This window comes from Trichomycterus rosablanca, chromosome 8, assembly GCF_030014385.1.
Source record: "Trichomycterus rosablanca isolate fTriRos1 chromosome 8, fTriRos1.hap1, whole genome shotgun sequence".
Lineage (NCBI taxonomy): Eukaryota > Metazoa > Chordata > Actinopteri > Siluriformes > Trichomycteridae > Trichomycterus > Trichomycterus rosablanca.
Window position 1 is genome coordinate 18,225,707 of NC_085995.1, and position 11,051 is coordinate 18,236,757.

Here is an 11,051-nt window from a genome sequence, read left to right on the forward strand (position 1 = left end):
GCACCATCTAAATAATACCTGCTCTGTGGTGGTCCTGTGGGGGTCCTGACCATTGAAGAACAGGGTGAAAGCAGGCTAAAAAGGTATGTGGAGAAACAGATGGACTACAGTCAGTAATTGTAGAACTACAAAGTGCTTCTATGTAGTAAGTGGAATTGATAAAATGGACACTGAGTGTAGAAACAAGGAGGTGGTTTTAATGTTATAGACGTGTGGAAGGGTGGAAATCAGTTAAAGGCAAGTGATGGAAAATTTTTTTAATTTTTAATTTTATTTATAATTCTAATGAGGTAATGAGGAGTTAATTTCTTGGTCCTAGTGAATGCTAGGTCAAGGAGTTTTCAGAGATGTTCTGAGTGGAATTCAACACTTTCTTACCTTTTTTAAAGGTAATTTAAGGAAATGTATCAGTATTAATAATGTGGCATGGTGTGCACCTGTAAAACCTGTTTTAAAGTATAAAGTATGTTCTGTTTTAAAGTACATTCTGGGTATAACGGTAGCATGCATTTAAGACCACACAAAAATACTGCATTTCCTCTACATTTAGAAAAACAGGCTCTTTATCAGTTCTTTAAAGCTGTGTTATGGATTAAAATTAATTTGTCTAGTATGGCTGTCACAAATGCAGCCTCTCTGTGCTCCCACAGTTTGTGTATGTGCTACACCCCGGTTTCTGGGAGCACATGGTCAAGGAGGTTTTTGTTTGTTGTCAAGCCTATGCTTCCTCATTCTGATTGGTCAATGAAGCTAATGATCCACAGCTGCTCCTCGTGGCAGGTAATGCTCAGGGCATTTAAAGGAGCAGCTGTGGATCCTTCGGCAGAGCCTATTTTGGTTTGGTTTTTTTTGTTCCAAGCCCAGGCTCTTGTTGGTTTGTCCGTGCTTATGTTCATGTCTTGTGTTAGTCTAAGATCATGTTTAGCCTTAGCATAGGTATTATGTTTAGCCAGTGATGGGCAGATGAAACCTCATTGAAGCTTTTAAAGCTTCTTCCTGATTGTGCTGAAAATTGATGCATTGAAGCACTGAAAGTGGCATCAGAGCAGAGTGACACCTGGTGACTTTAAGAATGTATTGCAGCCTGCAGCTACTCAACACTGTGAAACATACGAACCCTCAATGGTTTAATGGATTACCAAATATTTGTTTTCATCTGCAAATAATTATCTTTACTAATTAAAGCATTGAGTTAAAATTTGCCATGTACAATTCTCTGAGTATCAAAGAGTGCTCAGGGGTTTGACTGTCACTTAAATAGTCAGTGAGATAAGGGACAGCACCAAAGCTTTGAATCAGTCCCGCCCATTTCTGGTGGTTCATTGACGTTTTCAAAGCTTCTGATGTCATAGTCACATGAGGGTAGAGACTTCATTACAAGCTCTGATACACTGAGTCGACTCGGCGAGTGTTACAAAAGTGAAACAAGCTTCTAAGCCTCTGTATTGAATGTCCCATCCCTAGGTCTAGCTTTAGCATTGTTCATGTATGTTTAGATTAGTGGTAGCATTTAAGTTAGTTTTAGCTTTGTATATACAGTGTATCACAAAAGTGAGTACACCCCTCACATTTCTGCAGATATTTAAGTATATCTTTTCATGGGACAACACTGACAAAATGACACTTTGACACAATGAAAAGTAGTCTGTGTGCAGCTTATATAACAGTGTAAATTTATTCTTCCCTCAAAATAACTCAATATACAGCCATTAATGTCTAAACCACCGGCAACAAAAGTGAGTACACCCCTTAGTGAAAGTTCCTGAAGTGTCAATATTTTGTGTGGCCACCATTATTTCCCAGAACTGCCTTAACTCTCCTGGGCATGGAGTTTACCAGAGCTTCACAGGTTGCCACTGGAATGCTTTTCCACTCCTCCATGACGACATCACGGAGCTGGCGGATATTCGAGACTTTGCGCTCCTCCACCTTCCGCTTGAGGATGCCCCAAAGATGTTCTATTGGGTTTAGGTCTGGAGACATGCTTGGCCAGTCCATCACCTTTACCCTCAGCCTCTTCAATAAAGCAGTGGTCGTCTTAGAGGTGTGTTTGGGGTCATTATCATGCTGGAACACTGCCCTGCGACCCAGTTTCCGGAGGGAGGGGATCATGCTCTGCTTCAGTATTTCACAGTACATATTGGAGTTCATGTGTCCCTCAATGAAATGTAACTCCCCAACACCTGCTGCACACATGCAGCCCCAGACCATGGCATTCCCACCACCATGCTTGACTGTAGGCATGACACACTTATCTTTGTACTCCTCACCTGATTGCCGCCACACATGCTTGAGACCATCTGAACCAAACAAATTAATCTTGGTCTCATCATGTCTTCAGCAAACTGTTTGCGGGCTTTCTTGTGTAGAGACTTCAGAAGAGGCTTCCTTCTGGGGTGACAGCCATGCAGACCAATTTGATGTAGTGTGTGGCGTATGGTCTGAGCACTGACAGGCTGACCCCCCACCTTTTCAATCTCTGCAGCAATGCTGACAGCACTCCTGCGCCTATCTTTCAAAGACAGCAGTTGGATGTGACGCTGAGCACATGCACTCAGCTTCTTTGGACGACCAACGCGAGGTCTGTTCTGAGTGGACCCTGCTCTTTTAAAACGCTGGATGATCTTGGCCACTGTGCTGCAGCTCAGTTTCAGGGTGTTGGCAATCTTCTTGTAGCCTTGGCCATCTTCATGTAGCGCAACAATTCGTCTTTTAAGATCCTCAGAGAGTTCTTTCAGTCACTTTCAGTGACCAGTATGAGAGTGTGAGAGCTGTACTACTAAATTGAACACACCTGCTCCCTATGCACACTTGAGACCTAGTAACACTAACGAGTCACATGACATTTTGGAGGGAAAATGACAAGCAGTGCTCAATTTGGACATTTAGGGGTGTAGTCTCTTAGGGGTGTACTCACTTTTGTTGCCGGTGGTTTAGACATTAATGGCTGTATATTGAGTTATTTTGAGAGAAGAATAAATTTACACTGTTATATAAGCTGCACACAGACTACTTTTCATTGTGTCAAAGTGTCATTTTGTCAGTGTTGTCCCATGAAAAGATATACTTAAATATCTGCAGAAATGTGAGGGTGTACTCACTTTTGTGATACACTGTACTTAGATTAGCTATTAGCATAGGTCATGTGTTTGTCTGGTCTTGCCTACCCCTTTTTTTTGTTATTATTAAACGCTATTAAAACATCTCTGCGTGTGTCTTTTCTCATCTAGCCCATTCGTTACAATGGCAAAACGTTCTTTTTTTAAATTTATCTTTCAGTGTAAAAATGTATTAAGTAACATTCTGATTAAAATGTATTAATATATTCTGACCCATGCCAGGTTAGAAATCAAGTGTTTAGAGGTTTTTTTTCCTTCTCCCTTTTCCCAGTGTACCACAAGGCTACTATCAGTTTGCCATGAATTATTAATTAAAAACACCTCTATGGAGAAAAATCACAAAGGACATGCAAAGGTCAAATTAAACAGGTTTCTACATAAAAAGAAAACAGAAATGAGCTTTAATTGGATTAAAGGGGGTCCTGCAGACAAATGCATAATTTGTTTCTGAGTCTTTAATCAATTAATAAAGATCAAATGCCACCACTTTTCTAATACCCCTTCAAACAGCACTGATCCAGACCCCAGTTTTGTCATCTTGACTGTTAGAATAAGGTAAAAGATGTTTAAATTGTTCAGCTAATTGTAAAGGTGAAGCCCAACAAGCTTCCTGATTGATATAAAGCTTGACTTTAAAAGGGCTTTCTGTTATTGTAGGGAGAATCGTACTGCACAAATTAGTGATGTTAACTGAAGGACCACCAAGTGTTAATAACAATGCCTTATAAACAATAAGCTGCAACTGGGCACACTGCACTTAGACACATGTTACAATACCACCCGTCACCCCTACGGCAAAATTGTCATTTAAAAATATATATATATTGTCTCATCAGCTAACTGACTAAGCTATTTCTGTTATATCTTAAAGTGCACTGTGCTTTACATGCATATGCTATCATTTTTAGGGAGGTCGGGGGTGGGGGGGGGGTACATGGCAGTTGTTAATTGTGCAATATCTTTGTTCGACAGTGTACTCTAAGCTTTGTTTTTAGTGGTGATTAATAACTTTAATTTGTCATCAGAATGAAGAGGACACAACGTTAAGATTTGTGAAAATTTAAGTTGTTTCACATACAGTTATGCATTGGACCCAAAGAATCAATGACTATAGGCTAGAAAAGATTTAAAGTAAATTACACCGATGAGGCATAACATTATGACCACTTTCCTAATATTGTGTTGGTCCCCCTTTTGTTGCCAAACAGCCCTGATCCGTTGAGGCATGGACTCCACTAGATCCCGAAGGTGTGCTGTGGTATCTGGCACCAGGATATTAGCAGCAGGTCCTTTAACTCCTGTATGTTGCGAGGTGGGGCCTCCATGGATCGGACTTGTTCGTCCAGCACATCCCACGAATGCTTGATTAGATTGAAGATCCAGTCAAGTCAACACCTCAAACCATTCCTGAACCATTTTTGCTTTGTGACAGGGCATATTATCTTGTTCAAAGAGGCCACAGCCATCAGGGAATACTGTTTTCATGAAAGGGTGTAGATGGTCTGCAACAATGCTTAGGTAGCTGGTACGGGTCAAAGTAACATCCACACAGATGGCAGGACCCAAGGTTTTCCAGCAGAACATTGCCCAAAGCATCACACTGCCTCCGCTGGCTTGCCTTCTTCCCATAGTGCATCCTGGTGCCGTGCGTTCCCCAGGTAAGCGACACACACGCACCTGGCCATTCACGTGATATAAAAGAAAACGTGATTCATCAGATCAGGCCACCTTCTTCCATTGCTTCGTAGTCTGGTTCTGATGCTCACTTGCCCATTGCTGTTGCTTTCGGCAGTGGACAGGGGTCAGCATGGGCACCCTGACTGGTCTGCAGCTATGCAGCCCCATACGCAACAAACTGTGATGCACTGTGTATTCTGACACCTTTCTATCAGAACTAGCATTAACTTCTTCAGCAATGTGAGTTATTCACTTCACCTGTCATAATGTTATGCCTGGTCTGTGTATTTAAAATATTCTATCTTAGGAACTTGCTTTTTTACCTATGTACTAAAATGACTGCATTGAATAGTAATATAAATGTATTAGACCATTAAGCAAAACCAGGATTACCAAAAAATAAAGGTTTAACTTATGGTAAGATAATTATAAAATAGCTTCTTCAAATAAAATGCAACACACAATATATCATAAATATGTGCTCAACAGACAAATCCTCAAAGCACCAGTGCAAAGAACTGACAATATAACTGACAGTATTTCTGGAAATCTGAAGAGATCTCGGTCCTTATCGGGCAAAGCTAGAAACCACTGTTGAAAGTCTGGAACCTTTGAGCTCTCAGACAGAATTGCATGAGAAACTGTCATGCTCCACCGCTGCATCAAGTAAATGTGATCTGAAACTCTCTTACACAAAGAGAAAGCCAAACATTAATTCTATGCATGGTTCTTTAGGCCCAAGCTCATCTCAGATGGTCCAAAAGACAGTGAAAATGTGCTGTGGTCAGAAGAGTCCACAGTTTAGCTGGTTTTCGGGCAAAATTGATGTCGAGTTCTTTTTGCCAAAGATGAAAAGGACCATGCAAGTTGTTATCAGTAAAAGGTGCAAAAGCCACAATCTGTCATGGTATGGGGGTGCATCAATGCCCTGACACTGAGGTGTCTATTGGGATTTTAGAGACACATGCTGCTATCAGTACAATGTCTTTTTCTTGAAAGCCCATGATTATTGTGGCAAACAGAAGCCCAGTGGTTAAGGTACTGGGGTAGTAATCAGAAGGTTGCTGGTTCAAGCCCCACCACTGCCAGGCTGCTGCTGTTGGGCCCTTGAGCAAAACCCTTAACCCTCAGTTGCTCAGACTGTATACTGTATCTTTAATGTAAATCGCTTTGGATGAAGGCATCTGCTAACTATCTATCTATCTATCTATCTATCTATCTATCTATCTATCTATCTATCTATCTATCTATCTATCTATCTATCTATCTATCTAAATATACAGTGTATCACAAAAGTGAGTACACCCCTCACATTTCTGCAGATATTTAAGTATATCTTTTCATGGGACAACACTGACAAAATGACACTTTGACACAATGAAAAGTAGTCTGTGTGCAGCTTATATAACAGTGTAAATTTATTCTTCCCTCAAAATAACTCAATATACATTAATGCCATTAATGTCTAAACCACCGGCAACAAAAGTGAGTACACCCCTTAGTGAAAGTTCCTGAAGTGTCAATATTTTGTGTGGCCATCATTATTTCCCAGAACTGCCTTAACTCTCCTGGGCATGGAGTTTACCAGAGCTTCACAGGTTGCCACTGGAATGCTTTTCCACTCCTCCATGACGACATCACGGAGCTGGCGGATATTCGAGACTTTGCGCTCCTCCACCTTCCGCTTGAGGATGCCTCAAAGATGTTCTATTGGGTTTAGGTCTGGAGACATGCTTGGCCAGTCCATCACCTTTACCCTCAGCCTCTTCAATAAAGCAGTGGTCGTCTTAGAGGTGTGTTTGGGGTCATTATCATGCTGGAACACTGCCCTGCGACCCAGTTTCCGGAGGGAGGGGATCATGCTCTGCTCAGTATTTCACAGTACATATTGGAGTTCATGTGTCCCTCAATGAAATGTAACTCCCCAACACCTGCTGCACTCATGCAGCACCAGACCATGGCATTCCCACCACCATGCTTGACTGTAGGCATGACACACTTATCTTTGTACTCCTCACCTGATTGCCGCCACACATGCTTGAGACAATCTGAACCAAACAAATTAATCTTGGTCTCATCAGACCATAGGACATGGTTCCAGTAATCCATGTCCTTTGTTGACATGTCTTCAGCAAACTGTTTGCGGGCTTTCTTGTGTAGAGACTTCAGAAGAGGCTTCCTTCTGGGGTGACAGCCATGCAGACCAATTTGATGTAGTGTGCGGCGTATGGTCTGAGCACTGACAGGCTGACCCCCCCACCTTTTCAATCTCTGCAGCAATGCTGACAGCACTCCTGCGCCTATCTTTCAAAGACAGCAGTTGGATGTGACGCTGAGCACGTGCACTCAGCTTCTTTGGACGACCAACGCGAGGTCTGTTCTGAGTGGACCCTGCTCTTTTAAAACGCTGGATGATCTTGGCCACTGTGCTGCAGCTCAGTTTCAGGGTGTTGGCAATCTTCTTGTAGCCTTGGCCATCTTCATGTAGCGCAACAATTCGTCTTTTAAGATCCTCAGAGAGTTCTTTGCCATGAGGTGCCATGTTGGAACTTTCAGTGACCAGTATGAGAGAGTGTGAGAGCTGTACTACTAAATTGAACACACCTGCTCCCTATGCACACCTGAGACCTAGTAACACTAACAAATCACATGACATTTTGGAGGGAAAATGACAAGCAGTGCTCAATTTGGACATTTAGGGGTGTAGTCTCTTAGGGGTGTACTCACTTTTGTTGCCGGTGGTTTAGACATTAATGGCTGTATATTGAGTTATTTTGAGGGAAGAATAAATTTACACTGTTATATAAGCTGCACACAGACTACTTTTCATTGTGTCAAAGTGTCATTTTGTCAGTGTTGTCCCATGAAAAGATATACTTAAATATCTGCAGAAATGTGAGGGGTGTACTCACTTTTGTGATACACTGTATATATATATATATATATATATATATATTAGGGCTGTCAAACGATTAAAATTTTTAATCGCGATTAATCTCAGAATTTCATATAGTTAATCGCGATTAATCGCATTAAAAAAAATCTGTGTAAATGTTATAGAAAACAAGGATTTTTAAGTGAAATGTTACAATTAAAATGGTGAACACATATTATGCTAAATGTACTGATGTTAAAAACTGCTGGGACAAGAGAAAACTGTAAGGGAGTTTTATTTACTCACATACTAGGCAGTAAATGTCAGATTGTAGGTTAGAATTTCTCCATCAGCAAACATTGTAGATCAGCGGTGCTTTAGGTGGGATAAGGCGTAGTTATTGTATCAGACTTGTCTGTGGTTGTATCGTGACGATGGTTTGATGGACGTTTCTACACGAAGTGAGTGTGTTTTGACCCTTTGGGGCTTCCATAGTTTATGAACTAACGTGCTCGACTCAGCTTTCCGGTATTCGGTACAGAAGAAGAAGTTAATTAAGTGTAATAAAGTGTTCTGCTCCCGACAACTTGTGAATATAGCGTGTATTTATTTCTTTATTATGCAAGTGCATCACTACCACGATCGGTTACATTATGTTAACAAACCGCAAATGAAAAACGGTGGCAAGTCCGACATTAAAACGTTTGTTCTACCAGTCAAGTGTCAACATGAACTAGAATTTGCGTTAATGGCACTCATTTTTTTAATCGCGTTAAATTGAGGTCGCGTTAATGCGTTATTATCGCGTTAACTTCGACAGCCCTAATATATATATATATATATATATATATATATATATATATATATATAGCAAGATTATGCCAGTCCTCATTCTGTATAGATACACAATGTGTTTGCTTGACTGGCCTGCCTGCAGTCCAAATCTGTCTCCTATTGAAATGTATGGTCCAGCATGAAGAGGAGAATCAGCTGTTGAGCAGCTGAAGTCTTGTATCGGACAAAATGGGCAAAAACTCTCTCATGGTGTGCACTACCCACAATTGCCATTCTGTCTCCCAGACATTATCATCCTGTCTCAGTGTGTGCAGTTGTTTAGATTATGAACCAAAATATACAGCCATTTTACTAAAAGTAATAACTATTCAAATAAATTACTGAACAGCAATTATGCACATTAAATCTAATCTATAGTACAATGTAATAGAATGGGCTGTATATGTACAACACCAAATCAGAAAAAGTTGGGACAGTATGGAAAATGCAAATAATAAAAATGCAGTGTTCCTTACATTTACTTTGACTTTTGTTTAATTTATTTGACTTCTGTAAGTCGTTGTAGATAATAGCCAAGAATAAATGCCAAAGATGTAAATGATACCTTCATATACAAGCAAATCACTCATGTCACGGGCACTGATGCACCCCATACAATACTGGTCTTTGGCACAGAGAAGATGATGTCTGTTTTGCTTGTACACCCGCTGAAACATAGACTCATCTGCCCACAGCACACATTTCCACTGTTTTTCAATCTGTCTGAGGTAAGCTTGGGCTTTAGAGAACTGCTGTGTTTCTGCATTTATTATGTAGGGCTTTTCTTTGCATAATAGAGTTTCAGATTGCATTTCTTTATGCAGCAATGGACTGTGTTAAGTGACAACAGTTTTCCACAGTCATGCAGTGCTGTCTGTGGGCTCAAAAGTTACACCCATTTAACACTGGTTTCTAATCTTGCCCTACATGGATGCGATTTCTCCAGATTTTGTAAATCATTTTACAATAATATTACTTTTCTGTGCCCGCCCCTGCAATGGTATGCATATTAAGACATTTTCTGTCTCAGTAAACAAGGTACCATTTCAAAGCCTCTATGTTAATAATTTTGGCTTATTTTATTTACATTTATATCTTATTTACAACCCCAAATCAGAAAAAGATGGGGCAGCATGGAAAATGCAAAAAATAATAATAAAAAAAAGAAAGAACACTGAGTTTATTACATTTACTTTGATTTTCATTTCATTTCACTTAATAATAAACATCCATTTCTGCATTTCAGGCCTGCAACACATTCCAAAAAAAGTTGAGACAGTAAAGCATTTACCACTTTGTAATGTTGCCATTCCTTTTCACCACACTTAAAAGACGTTTTGGCACAGATGATACCAAGTGATTTAGTGTTTCAGCTTTTATTTTGTCTCATTCTTCCTGCAAACACGTCTTTACGGGGTCGTCGTTGTCGCATTTTTCATTTCAAAATTGTCCACACATTCTCTATTGAGGACAGGTCAGGACTGCAGGCAGGCCAGTCCAGTACCCGTACCCGTACCCTCTTCCTCCACAGCCATGTCTTTGTAATGTGTGTAGCATGTGGTTTTGCATTATCTTGTTGAAAAATGCATGTACTTTTATCAATGTACTTTTCTGCATTAATGCTGCCATCACAGAAGTGTAAATTACCTTTGCCAAGGGCACTGACACAGCCCCATACCATGACAGACCTTGGCTTTTGGACTTGTTGCTGATAACAGTCTGGATGGTCCTTTTCGTCTTTGGTCCGGCGCACACGGCATCCATTTTTTCCAAAAAAGACCTGGAATGCTGATTCATCTGACCACAATACACGTTTCCACTGTGTGATTTTCTATCCTAGATGCCTCTGAGCCCAGCGAAATTGATGACACTTCTGGACATGGTTAACATATGGCTTTGTTTTTGCACAGTAAAGTTTTAAGTGGCATTTGTGCTTGTAACTCTGTATTCAGAGTCAGAGTCAGAGTCAGAGAGGTTTTATTGTCATTTCAGCTACATACAAGTACATATTGAAACGAAACAGCGTTCCTCTAGGATCACGGTGTAACACGGTACAAAAAGTGCAAGACAATACAAAACAGTGCAAATACAACAATAATACAAAAAATCCTATAATAAATAACTACAAAAGATATTCCTAATTATCCCTAATCTAAACAAGTACTTAGAAGACAGGACTAAAGACAAGTGTTAGTACATGATGGTGAATAGATGGTACAATGGTTCATGAGGTAGTGACATGTTGTACATTAGCAGCGTAAAATTGGCAATGCAGATAAGGTGCCTAAAAAGTAAATATGGTGCAAAATACAAGTAAGGTGCAGAAATTATTGTGCATTTCCAGGAGGTGTGCAAAAATGCAAGTAACAGTCAATACAGATCAGTGTGTGGCAGCAGAAAATTTCCGGAGGAAATTGTTACAGTCCTGAGTTTAGAAGTCTGATTGCTTGAGGGATAAAACTGTTACACAGTCTGGTTGTGTTAGTCCGGATGCTGCGGTATCGTCTCCCAGACGGGAGCAGAGTAAAAAGTCCATGTGATGGATG